Source organism: Symphalangus syndactylus, chromosome 2 (assembly GCF_028878055.3).
Source record: "Symphalangus syndactylus isolate Jambi chromosome 2, NHGRI_mSymSyn1-v2.1_pri, whole genome shotgun sequence".
In the NCBI taxonomy this organism is placed as follows: domain Eukaryota; kingdom Metazoa; phylum Chordata; class Mammalia; order Primates; family Hylobatidae; genus Symphalangus; species Symphalangus syndactylus.
In genome coordinates this window covers 115,836,964-115,847,485 of record NC_072424.2, presented here as the reverse complement: position 1 = coordinate 115,847,485, position 10,522 = coordinate 115,836,964, and positions in this window count along the sequence as shown.

Sequence of the window (10,522 nt, the reverse complement as noted above, 5' to 3'; positions counted from 1 at the left end):
CAGAAACCTATATTCAGCAGGAGGGGTATTGCTACAGCAATAGGAAGAATGTACAGCTCTGAATGCCAATCCAGAGCACAGTTGGTGGTCCTCATGATGCCTCTTGAATACGATTGAATGATGAAAGAAATGTTACAAGATTTGCCCCAAATCAGTCACATCAACGGAGTAAAGTCACATTTTATTTGTGGGCTCAGGGTCTAATCTTGGCACGGAAGGAAAAACACTGGGTAATCAGATTATCCTTGAAAGTTCTTTATGTTATCCTAACACTGAACCCAGCGGCAAACTTTTTTGGTTTTCCCTTATGTTTTAACCACGGCCTCATTTCCCTACAGTAGTTCAGGCCAACGTTAGGTTTAAATGGAGATAACTACAGAGTTGATGAAGGGATAGTTTTTCTTCTTCGATTTTTCTTTTGTTCTGTTTTTCCCTGTTCAGGTAATTTAATGTATGCTGGTTATAATGTTCCATCCACATGTCATTTTTTCTTTTCATTGAGTTTTCTTGTTTTTTGAATTTGGTGTAGCACATTGTTTAGGTATGTGGGTCTTGGAGTCAGGATTCCTGAGTTTAAATCCATGTTCTGCAATGGATTAACTGTAGGCCCTCCGGAACATGACTTAACCTGCCCAAGCCTCAGTTTCCTTTTTTGTCAAGAGAGGGTAGTAAGTGTTTTGACATCATAATTAAATGAGTCAATACACGGGATCCCTAAGGGCACAGCCTGCTAAGAATATGTGCTCAAAGGTCAAAGTTATTGATATTTGGTGGTGATTTGTGGGAGACTGGGTGGCAGTCAGTGTTCAATCTCAACAGACTCACAGCACAACTGTGAGAATCCTAAGTGCTTAATTAACATAGGTTTGCTTCAGGCTAGAGAGTACGAGTATCCCTTCTATGACTCCAGTTATTATTACTGGAATGTTATCCCACTGCAGCCTAAATGGCCGTGACATCAGCCTCTAGTTAAAGTAAGACTCAGAGTGAGCAATTCTTTATTCTTTCTTTGAACTCAGTTGATTGTGAAGAGGTAATGGGGCCAGTCATAGAGCCTCATTCAGGGCATTTTAAGACCTCTTTGTTTTTATTCCTCGTGGATGACATATAGGCAGATATATTTTCATTAGAGGAAGTAAATGGCATTATAATTGTTTCCAGGAAAATAATGTGTTCTAGTACATATCATGTATAAGTATTGCTTGAACTTCTGATGGGATGGTGACATGGTCTAGACAGTACCCAAATACTCATTTGTGTGAATTACACATAGAAATCAGCTGACCAGAAATCACCTGAACTGGTGGTTTCAATAGAGGCTACCTCATCTTTTGATTAGAGCACATAGTAAATGGCTAACATCCCAAGCAGTAAATGGGTGGCTCATTCAATTATAAGATCATTATTTTGTCTCTTAGAGTCCGTGCTTTTGTGATTTCTGTGGAAATTGTATTACTTGGGCCCAATCTACATAGCCTTCAAATTAGCATGTGAGGCCAACTACTGCAGGCCTCTCACTGATGCTGTGAAATCAGTTGGCTAGGTAAATTGGGCCAGGTAAAGGGATGAGATGCATCAAAGCAGAGCCAAGTGTAAGTTTCTACATTGGGTTGGTCATCCTGAAGCTCTCATAGCTTTCATGTCTTGCCTGGAGTCCCCTCTGTCTCCAGTATGTACATACACAGCTCTCACACCCAGCCTCTCATCTAGGAAGTTAATTGTGAGACCAAAAACATGCAAAAAACAGACGCTGAAATGGCTCCTCCCTACCCCACCCTATCTTACCCCACCCAGATTCTGACAGCACTCTCCATCCTTCACCTGGGGCGCTCCACACGGGCCACACCCTCACAATGACTCAGGAAGGCTGGCTTTGGCGCTCTCTGGAGGCCTAGGAGTATGATGGCCCCAACGCCCTGCCTCTGTGCCCTCTGTCCAAACAAGCAAGGTAGCAAAGTATAATTCACTGGCTTGGTAACTCTCTTGAAATGATTTTTCATAAGACACCATGAGGATTATTCACATAGTAGTTTCTATTCTCTTAGTGGTATATAATATATATACATATAATTCCCAAGGGCTTGCAGTCTCATGATTCTGCTGTCTCTGGATCTGTATCCACACATTGTTTCCGATTCCTTTCAAATAAATCTGGATGCCAAAGTCAAACTCATCATTGCTTTCCAAAAACAATCTACTCATAACGTTAGTTTTATAAGGCTGGAGGGCTTTTCCAGGGGAAGGGTCTCATGACAGAGCACATGGCCTTTTGTATTTTGATGGCTTTACTCTTTCTCTCCATGCTTGTAGGTTTCATCTTCCTTTACTCTCCCCATTTGCTCTGAGGATCAAACAAATCCCTCTCCTTGTGTGATACGGTATTGCTCTTTTCTTCAAGGCTTGAGTACCAGCTGCTATTGCTTGCAGGACTCACTAAACCCAAGTGATCTCAAGACAATATTTCCCAACAAAAATGATTTTCACCCCAAGAGAAGTCTCATACCTGATACTTACAAAACGAATATTCTCTGTCCTGTTACGTATATTAAAAAGAAATATCATGGCAGCAATAGGTATCCTCAAAGAGACATATCCAAGGTACTCGAGGTTCACCAAGGATGACGGGTCCACTCGGCTTGGGAGTTTAGGAAGAACTTCCTGGAGGTGGTGGCACAGCTGTCAGGCTCTGGGAAGCGGGGTAGAGAATGGAGGTATAGTTTTGCTGACCTCAGCATGGGTCTAGTTTGCTTTCTCAGCAGCGTCATAGCTGAGGTGTCAGCTCTCAGGAGGTGGTTGCCCCAGACAGTTGAGAAGACAGAATCTAGAGACAGGCACACCCATCCCAGGGGGGAGGGAGGATGCTCCAGGGCAAGTGAAGCTGCAAGGAGTGGCAAGTCCGGGCAGGTGGAGCATAGCATGTGGAAAGAATGGGAACTAATGCCAGGGGGCAGACCAGGCAGGCAGTGGCATCAGGGAGGGCTGGCCAGGCAGGTTAGGGTACGAGCCGGGGAGCAGTGTGTAGGGATATCGCAGCAGAGCCAAGACAATCTGAGAAGATGTGGGCAGGCAGAACAGGACATAACTGAAAAAGTGTGTGTGTGTGTGTGTGTGTGTGTGTGTGTGTTTTTTCTTTTTTTTTTTTGAGATGGAGTCTGCTCTGTCACCCAGGCTGGAGTGCAGTGGTGCGATCTTGGCTCATCGCAACCTCCGCCTCCCAGGTTCAAGCGATTCACCTGGCTCAGCCTCCCGAGTAGCTGGGATTACAGGTGTGCACCACAACACCCGGCTAATTTTTTGTATTTTAGTAGAGACAGGGTTTCACCATGTTGGCCAGGATAGTCTCAATCTCTTGACCTCGTGATCCGCCCGCCTTGGCCTCCTGAAGTGCTGGGATTACAGGCTTGAAGAAGGGGTTTTAAGAGCAAAGCTCCCCAGTGGGAGGGAGGGAGTGGGATGGCAGAAGCTAAGGAGGTTGTTGGCCTAGAGGAACTAGGGTGCAAGCTGGGTGTTATCTGGAGCACAGGGTCAGGAGATGCTTAACCTTAAGGCCAACGTCAATGGGAAGCTGAGGTGCTAGAAGCCGAGCTCCTCCAGTTCTTTCTGATGAAGTTCAGAGGCACCACTGAGCCAGCAGGGTGGCTGCTGAATGGGAGGAGACTCTGGCTGCTGGTCAAGGACAAAAGTTCAGGAAGCTGAGTAGAGAGCCAGGCAAATCACTAGTGTCTTCTCCAAATGCACCCAGCCATCACCTCCCAGCCTCAGAGACTCCCCTAGTCCTTCTAGAACTTGGGGGTGGTTCAACTCTTTCTTATTCTAGGCTAGTATCTTTATCATAATTTTAGGGCTTGATTCTAGGCCAGGAAGTTCTCTTTTTTTCTGACGTTAGGGATATTTCCTGCTGGGGCTGAGTGAGACACTGCAGGGTGAGGCCGTGCATACGATGTCTTCCCTGGGGAAGATGGCACCTGTGGAATGTTAAGAACCTGGGTTCTGGAGCCAGAATGCTTGGGTTTGAATCCTGGCTTTAGCACGTACTGGTTGTGTGATCTTGGATAAGTTATTTGACTTCTCTTTGCCTAATTTTTCTCATCGGCAAGGTGGGGATTAATAATAGTGCCCACTTCATAAAAAGTGACTGAAGATCAATTCAGTTAATTTAGATAACATAAACATTTAGAACAGTTCTTGGCACTTAATAAGCAATCAATAAATATTCAGTTATTATTAGCTATTACTTCTCCAATGATTAGGAGGCCTGAGGAAGATTCTGTGTGGATCTAAGGCTATTCTTCACTTGATAAAATATATTTTCAGTGTCTACCATATACCAGGTATTGTTCTAGGAACTTGGGATGTATCAGTCTACAAAACAAACAAAACGCCCTGCCCTATGTCATCTTTTTCTGTTGACTGTAAAGCAGAAAGTAGGATTTTCAGAAATTTTATCTATGGGAGTTCCAAGGATTCTTTTATATATAAATTTTTTCTGTATAATTGTTTATAAGACCTGAAGTAGCAAGTACCAAGCCCAATTCAAAGGCCTCAACCAGGACAGACCAGACCATATTATGACTACCTCCTTTCGGGAAACACTGATACCCTTGACAAGCCTCCTTTGAACCAACTTCTTACTCAAAGTAGGGTTGGTGACATACTCTAGAGCTGGGCTTCTCAACCTTGGTGTTACTGGCATTTTGTACCAGGTGATTCTTTATTGAGGGGCTGTCCTGTGTATTGTAGGGTGTTTAGCAGCACCCCTAGCTAGATGTTACTCACTAGATGTCAGTAGCATTCCCCTAGTTGTGATAACACAAAATGTCTCTAGATTGACAACTCTCCTCTGGGGGCAAAACCATCCCCAGTTTGGAAACACTGCTCCAGAGGCTGACCAATGCCACAGTGCACAAGGCTGCTTAACACCAACTGCAGTGACCACTCTGTTCTGTCTCTGTCATCAGTGGAGCTTCTCTGGCACTCAGAACCCAAGAGCCTTGGGTTCTTGATATTCTATGCTGCTCAGGATTTCTGCAATCTTATCGCACAAATGGGTAACTCCAAGAGCTCTCTGACCCCGGTTCACTCATGACATGAGGGTGGGTTTGTGGATTAGGGATAGGAAGAGGGAAAGCCAGCTGTTCATTCTCACTACAGCAAGAACCTCATCCAGCACTTATTTAGACAGGTAATTGAGTTCACTACACTTGGGGAGATAATCAGGTATGATTGGTGGGACACCTTTCTCCTTTATTCTATTTGTCCCTGTCCTCCATGTTACAACACTGCCTACGCTGAATTTGACTCACCTGGGTGTGTTCTGAGGCTGTGCGATCTAGCTCAGGAGCCCTAACAACTGGTCTTGAAGTTCCTAAAACTAATTGCAGACAGGGAGTATGCCCAGGAACCCTGTCACAAGGCAGGACTTAGCAGTGGTGGCTGCTGACTCCAAGCTAAATTGGATTTTGAGGGCCCGGAGTGCCTGCATTCATCCACCACTATCTCTCCATGGATATTTACTGAACCTTACATATAAGAACCTAGTTCAATATGCATTTCTAGAAGGGTGGCTATTCTTCTAAGGTGAAGGCCACATAACTGAGTTGTTTTAGAGTCAAAACTGAATCTGGTATTTATATTAGGACATTGATTTTGAGGGGACACCTGTACTTTTTATTTTTTTAATCAAATCTTACTTCTTTGTAAATTGCCCTTTGGAAGATGTGGGCATGCACAGCTCAAGGGACTCATTTTTTGCAAATTTTTAAAATGGTTTTCCAATTCAGCTGTACGTTGCTTAGTGCTGTCCTTAACATCTGTACCTCTTGATCCTGCTTCCAATGCTTCTGGTTCTTTTTAGTAACTCAGCCCCTTTAAACAGACCTATCACAATATCATAGTAGGAGTGTGTGTATATATAGAGAGATAGACAGTGGGGAGTTTGTAAATTATGTGCCAGTGCTTGCTCTGAAGCCAGCTTAGTGCATGGTGGTAGCATTCTTGCTTGACTTGGTCATAGCTGTTGATGCCTTAGAGGAATAGTTTCATACTGAAACTCATTTTCTCTTAAAAACCTCCCTCAGTTATCTCTCATTTTAGTTTGCTCTGAATCATATAGCATAGCTAGTTGAAATGGGAACCCAGTGGAGGTGATTTGCTCAGGTTTACTCAAGTCAGTGTCTCAGAATAACTGAAAAGCTTTCTATCCTGGAAAATGTCATTTTTCAAGTCACCTGAGTGGGTCCTGAAGTCCTGTCATTGCTTTGCCAAGTTCATTCTCCAGCCATTGGTAAACTTGACAGAGAATCAGGTAGAACTATTTTCCTCCTCGCTTCTCCGAACACTTATTGGCTTAGCGTATATGTTCTCCAGTATTGGTCCAGCCCGAAGCCCGGAGAGCTTAGGGAATGGGAATGATAGCAGTTGTTCGGAGGCTCTGTTCTCCCCCTTTCCCCAGACAGCACTGCTCTTGGCTATGCTTTCTCAATAGCACCTTCCTTCTCCTGAGAACTTTCTGTTCAAATGACATGTATAAACCTGTGCAGCCTCGTTTCACAGTATCTGTTTGCATCACTCAGGGGTTTAAAAATAGTGCGCCCCAAGCAAGACTTACATTCTCATTGCCTCACATTATCAGACCAAACACAGAATTGGGTTCTGGGACACACTCTGCAGCTTGATATTTACTCCTTCAGCCTGAAATTCACAAGAAGGGCTATTTTCAAAATCTGTTTTATCAGACTTCTGGGTAGGGCCTTGATGAGCAAAGTTATGGCAGAACAACTGAGCCTGAAAAGGAGCCAGTAAATTCAGAATGAAATGAACAGTGGAGCTCAGGAAAATATGGTCTCATGAAGTTGAGGACAGAATATAAATATGGTCTCAGAGTTGTCTCTAGAATAAGGATACTACTGGCTAATGATGACAGAGATAGAAAATGGACAATGTTTCCAAATAACTCAGCATGAGGGCCAGATCAGCCCTGCGTTCAGCTGACAAATTTCATGTGGTAGTGACTCCACCCTTTGCAGCTCAGCCCCACTCCTCCTTGCCCAGGCTCCTCCTTGGAATGGCTTCTCTCTGCCACATGTCACCTTGCAGCACCTCACCCAGGCTGGCTTTGGCCTTCTAAATACCCAGCCAAGGCCTAACTTTGCTCTTCATTGCTCTTTGCTTTTATTTGTGTTTTCAAATTAATTTTTCCATGGAGGTAGTTACTGAAGATACTTTATAGAAAAATAATAGATAAAATCCCATATGCCACAGGATATTTTGGCGGGTGAGCAAGGGCCCTTCTTCCTTCTCCACTCCTTCTCCTTATCCCCATATCGGTTTTCAGCCAGGTATACTTGTGATACTCCATTCTGTAACTTAAGGCAGAGGAAAGAGATTTTCTGGAATTAGCGGTTGATTGGAAGAGATGGGAATAAGCTCTATATTTTCTCTAATTCTGTGATGAAGCACAAATGACAGTACTATTTTCTTGTGAGACTTAAGATTCTAGCAATGGGCAATGGTCAGAATCGAGGAGACCTTGTTGGAGCCAGGCATAAGCGTAGCAGCCTTGGGGGTCATGTAAGCCATGTGTCACAGAGTGAAGGATTTGGTGTGTGTCAGGGATTCCGGAACTGGGTGGAAGAGTTGGCCTTGACAATTTTCAGGGTCTCTTCTAATGTTATCCCTTGATATTGAATTTTCTTCGTAATTTCATAATTCATGTGATTGAAAACACATTACCATAAGGTAATACTTCCATTGCATGTGGTGTTTTCTTACAACATTGTCAAATAGATTTTAAATAACAGATCTAAAATGTGGATTGATTTAAGGCAGAATTTAAAAACAATCAATTTTCTTGGGACTAGCAACAGAAATTTCTCTCATTTAGAATAACTTCTAGCAAATATGTAGGCAAGTTAGTAAAATGACAGCCAAGAAACTGGCCTGGCACAACCAACACTGACAATAACCATCCCAAGTAGGTGGCATGGTTTACACAGCACGGCTTTCTTTAGATTCCATGTGGTTGCAGTCTCCGTTCTGAGCAAAATGACGGCTTCTTCCTGCTCATTGTCAGAGGGCTGGCGCAGCTCTCTAGGAATGGCCATGGAGAACAAGTAAAGAACATTCTGGTGCCCACCATGTGGGTCCTACCACTGCACAGGAAGCTCTGTGCAAATCCTCTGCTGAGATATATGCTGCAGAGAAATGGTTTCCAAGGCATGACCATGGACTCCGGCAGATCTAGTCTAACCCATTGACATTCATCTGGGGTAAAATGGCGGTGTTATTATTTCTTAGAGTCTGATTACTTTATAAAATTAATTTAATTTGTTCCAATTGGGTTCTTCCCATCTTTAGATGTTCATTGCCATTTCATTTAAGAAACAATGTAAGAGGCTGGGCTTGGTGGCTCAGGCCTGTAATCCCAGCACTCTGGGAGGCCAAGGTGGGCAGATCACGAGGTCAAGAGATTGAGACCATCCTGGCTAACATGGTGAAACCCTGTCTCTACTAAAAATGCAAAAATTGGCTGGGCATGGTGCCACGCGCCTGTAGTTCCAGCTACTTGGGAAGCTGAGGCAGGAGAATTGCTTGAACCCAGGAGGCGGAGGTGGCAGTGAGCTGAGGTCGCGCTACTGCACTCCAGCCTGGCGAGACAGCAAGACTCTGTCTAAAAAAAAAAAAAAAAAAAAAAAAAAGAGAAACAATGTGAGAATAAATGACAGGGTCTGTTGTTCATTTGTTTGTAATGCCCATACTTGACAAAAGAAATCCTGTCATTCTCTAAAGTTTTTATTGTTTGTTTAACTTCCACTAGCCTGGGAATCATTGTAGAGGCAGATGCCAACCAGGCTTTTGGGAAATAAGTCTTAAGGCTCACCATCCTTCCGGCCCCAAGCACTGCTGGTCTCTGACAACTTTATCAAGTCCTCCTAAGGCTTTTAATGCTTCGTTAAAAAAAAGAAAAAAGAAAAAAATAATAATTGAGTTATGATCACATCTCCTTCTTGTCCCCCAAACATTATTTCTAATGTTTTTCATCCTGGGAAACAAAAAGGCAGGGGCCTCCGCTTGGGCTTATGTAGGGAGCTAAGCTGATGAGAAAAGTGGAGGCCAAGAAAAAATTGAAGTGGTGTTGCAGTCCAGAACCACATTCTCAGGGTCCACATAAAATAAGTCATAGTTAGGCCAGGCGCAGTGGCTCATGCCTGCAATCCTGGCACTTTGGGAGGCTGAGGCAGGTGGATCACAAGGTCAAGAGTTTGAGACCAGCCTGGCCAACATAGTGAAACCTCGTCTCTACTAAAAATACAAAAAATTAGCCGGGAATGGTGGTGGGTACCTGTAATCCCAGCTATTCAAGAGGCTGAGACAGGAGAATCGCTGGAACCCGGGAGGCAGAGATTGCAGTGAGCTGACAACGTGGCATTGTACTCCAGCCCTGGCGACAGTGTGAGACTCAGAAAGAAAGAAAGAAAGAAGGAAGGAAGGAAAGAAAGAAAGAAAGAAAGAAAGAAAGAAAGAAAGAAAGAAAGAAAGAAAAAAGAAAGAAAGAAAGAAGGAAGGAAGGAAGGAAGGAAGGAAGGAAGGAAGGAAAGAAAGAAAGAAAGAAAGAAAGAAAGAAAGAAAGAAAGAAAGAAAGAAAGAAAGAAAGAAAGAAAGAAAGAAAATACATAAGTCATGAGTTGGAAGTGTCTGGCACTCATTCCAGATGAAACAAGGAGTGGCCCCTTGGGAGTGGGAACCTGCGGCATCATCTGATGGGCGAGTTGGGCTGAATGAGGTTGGCTCACTCGCCCCAGTGCTGGGAAGTACTGCTTGCACACTACAAGCTTTACCTGTCTGATGGCTCAGAGAGCCGTGGGCAATTGCTAAGGACCTGGGTGTAACCATTGGCACCAAGCCTGCTATGAAAAAACCTGAAAGAAGATCATGCAAAGCCAGAGCAGGAAGAATCGGAATACTACTTTTCTACCATGGTGTGGGAGACTGAGAGATTTAGGTTTCCTCTTAGGGGAGAGTTTTTGGACACTTTCTCTGCAACATAAAAGGACTTGAGCACTAAAGGTTTTTTGCTTGGCCCTGCCTTGCCTAGAAGGCTTTGGTGTATGGGGAATATCGGAGTCTGTTAAGTGGTATTGTGTTCTAATGTAATTACCATAATTATTTGGGCTCAAGGACAAGCCAATGCGGCTAGGTAGTAGTGGTGGGGGGTGATATGACTTCCCCTTAAGTGAGTGGCATTCTCAATATCTACTGTTTGGAGTGGGTAAGGGTAGGAGGCAAATGGAGAAGAATTTATTCACTCAGCTCCTTTTCCCATTGGTTGCATATTGCTCCTGTGGGATTCAGGACATTAATTCTCCAGAATTTTTGGGTTGTGATTACAGGAGTTCCCTGAGAAGTTCTCAGGTGATTTATGCCTCAGCATCAACAGGGAAGCCAGGGCAGGTAGCAAAAAGTATGTGGCACTGGCATGAGACAGGTGCTATTGGGCGTGGCTGCAAGAAGTTGTTCAGAGTAA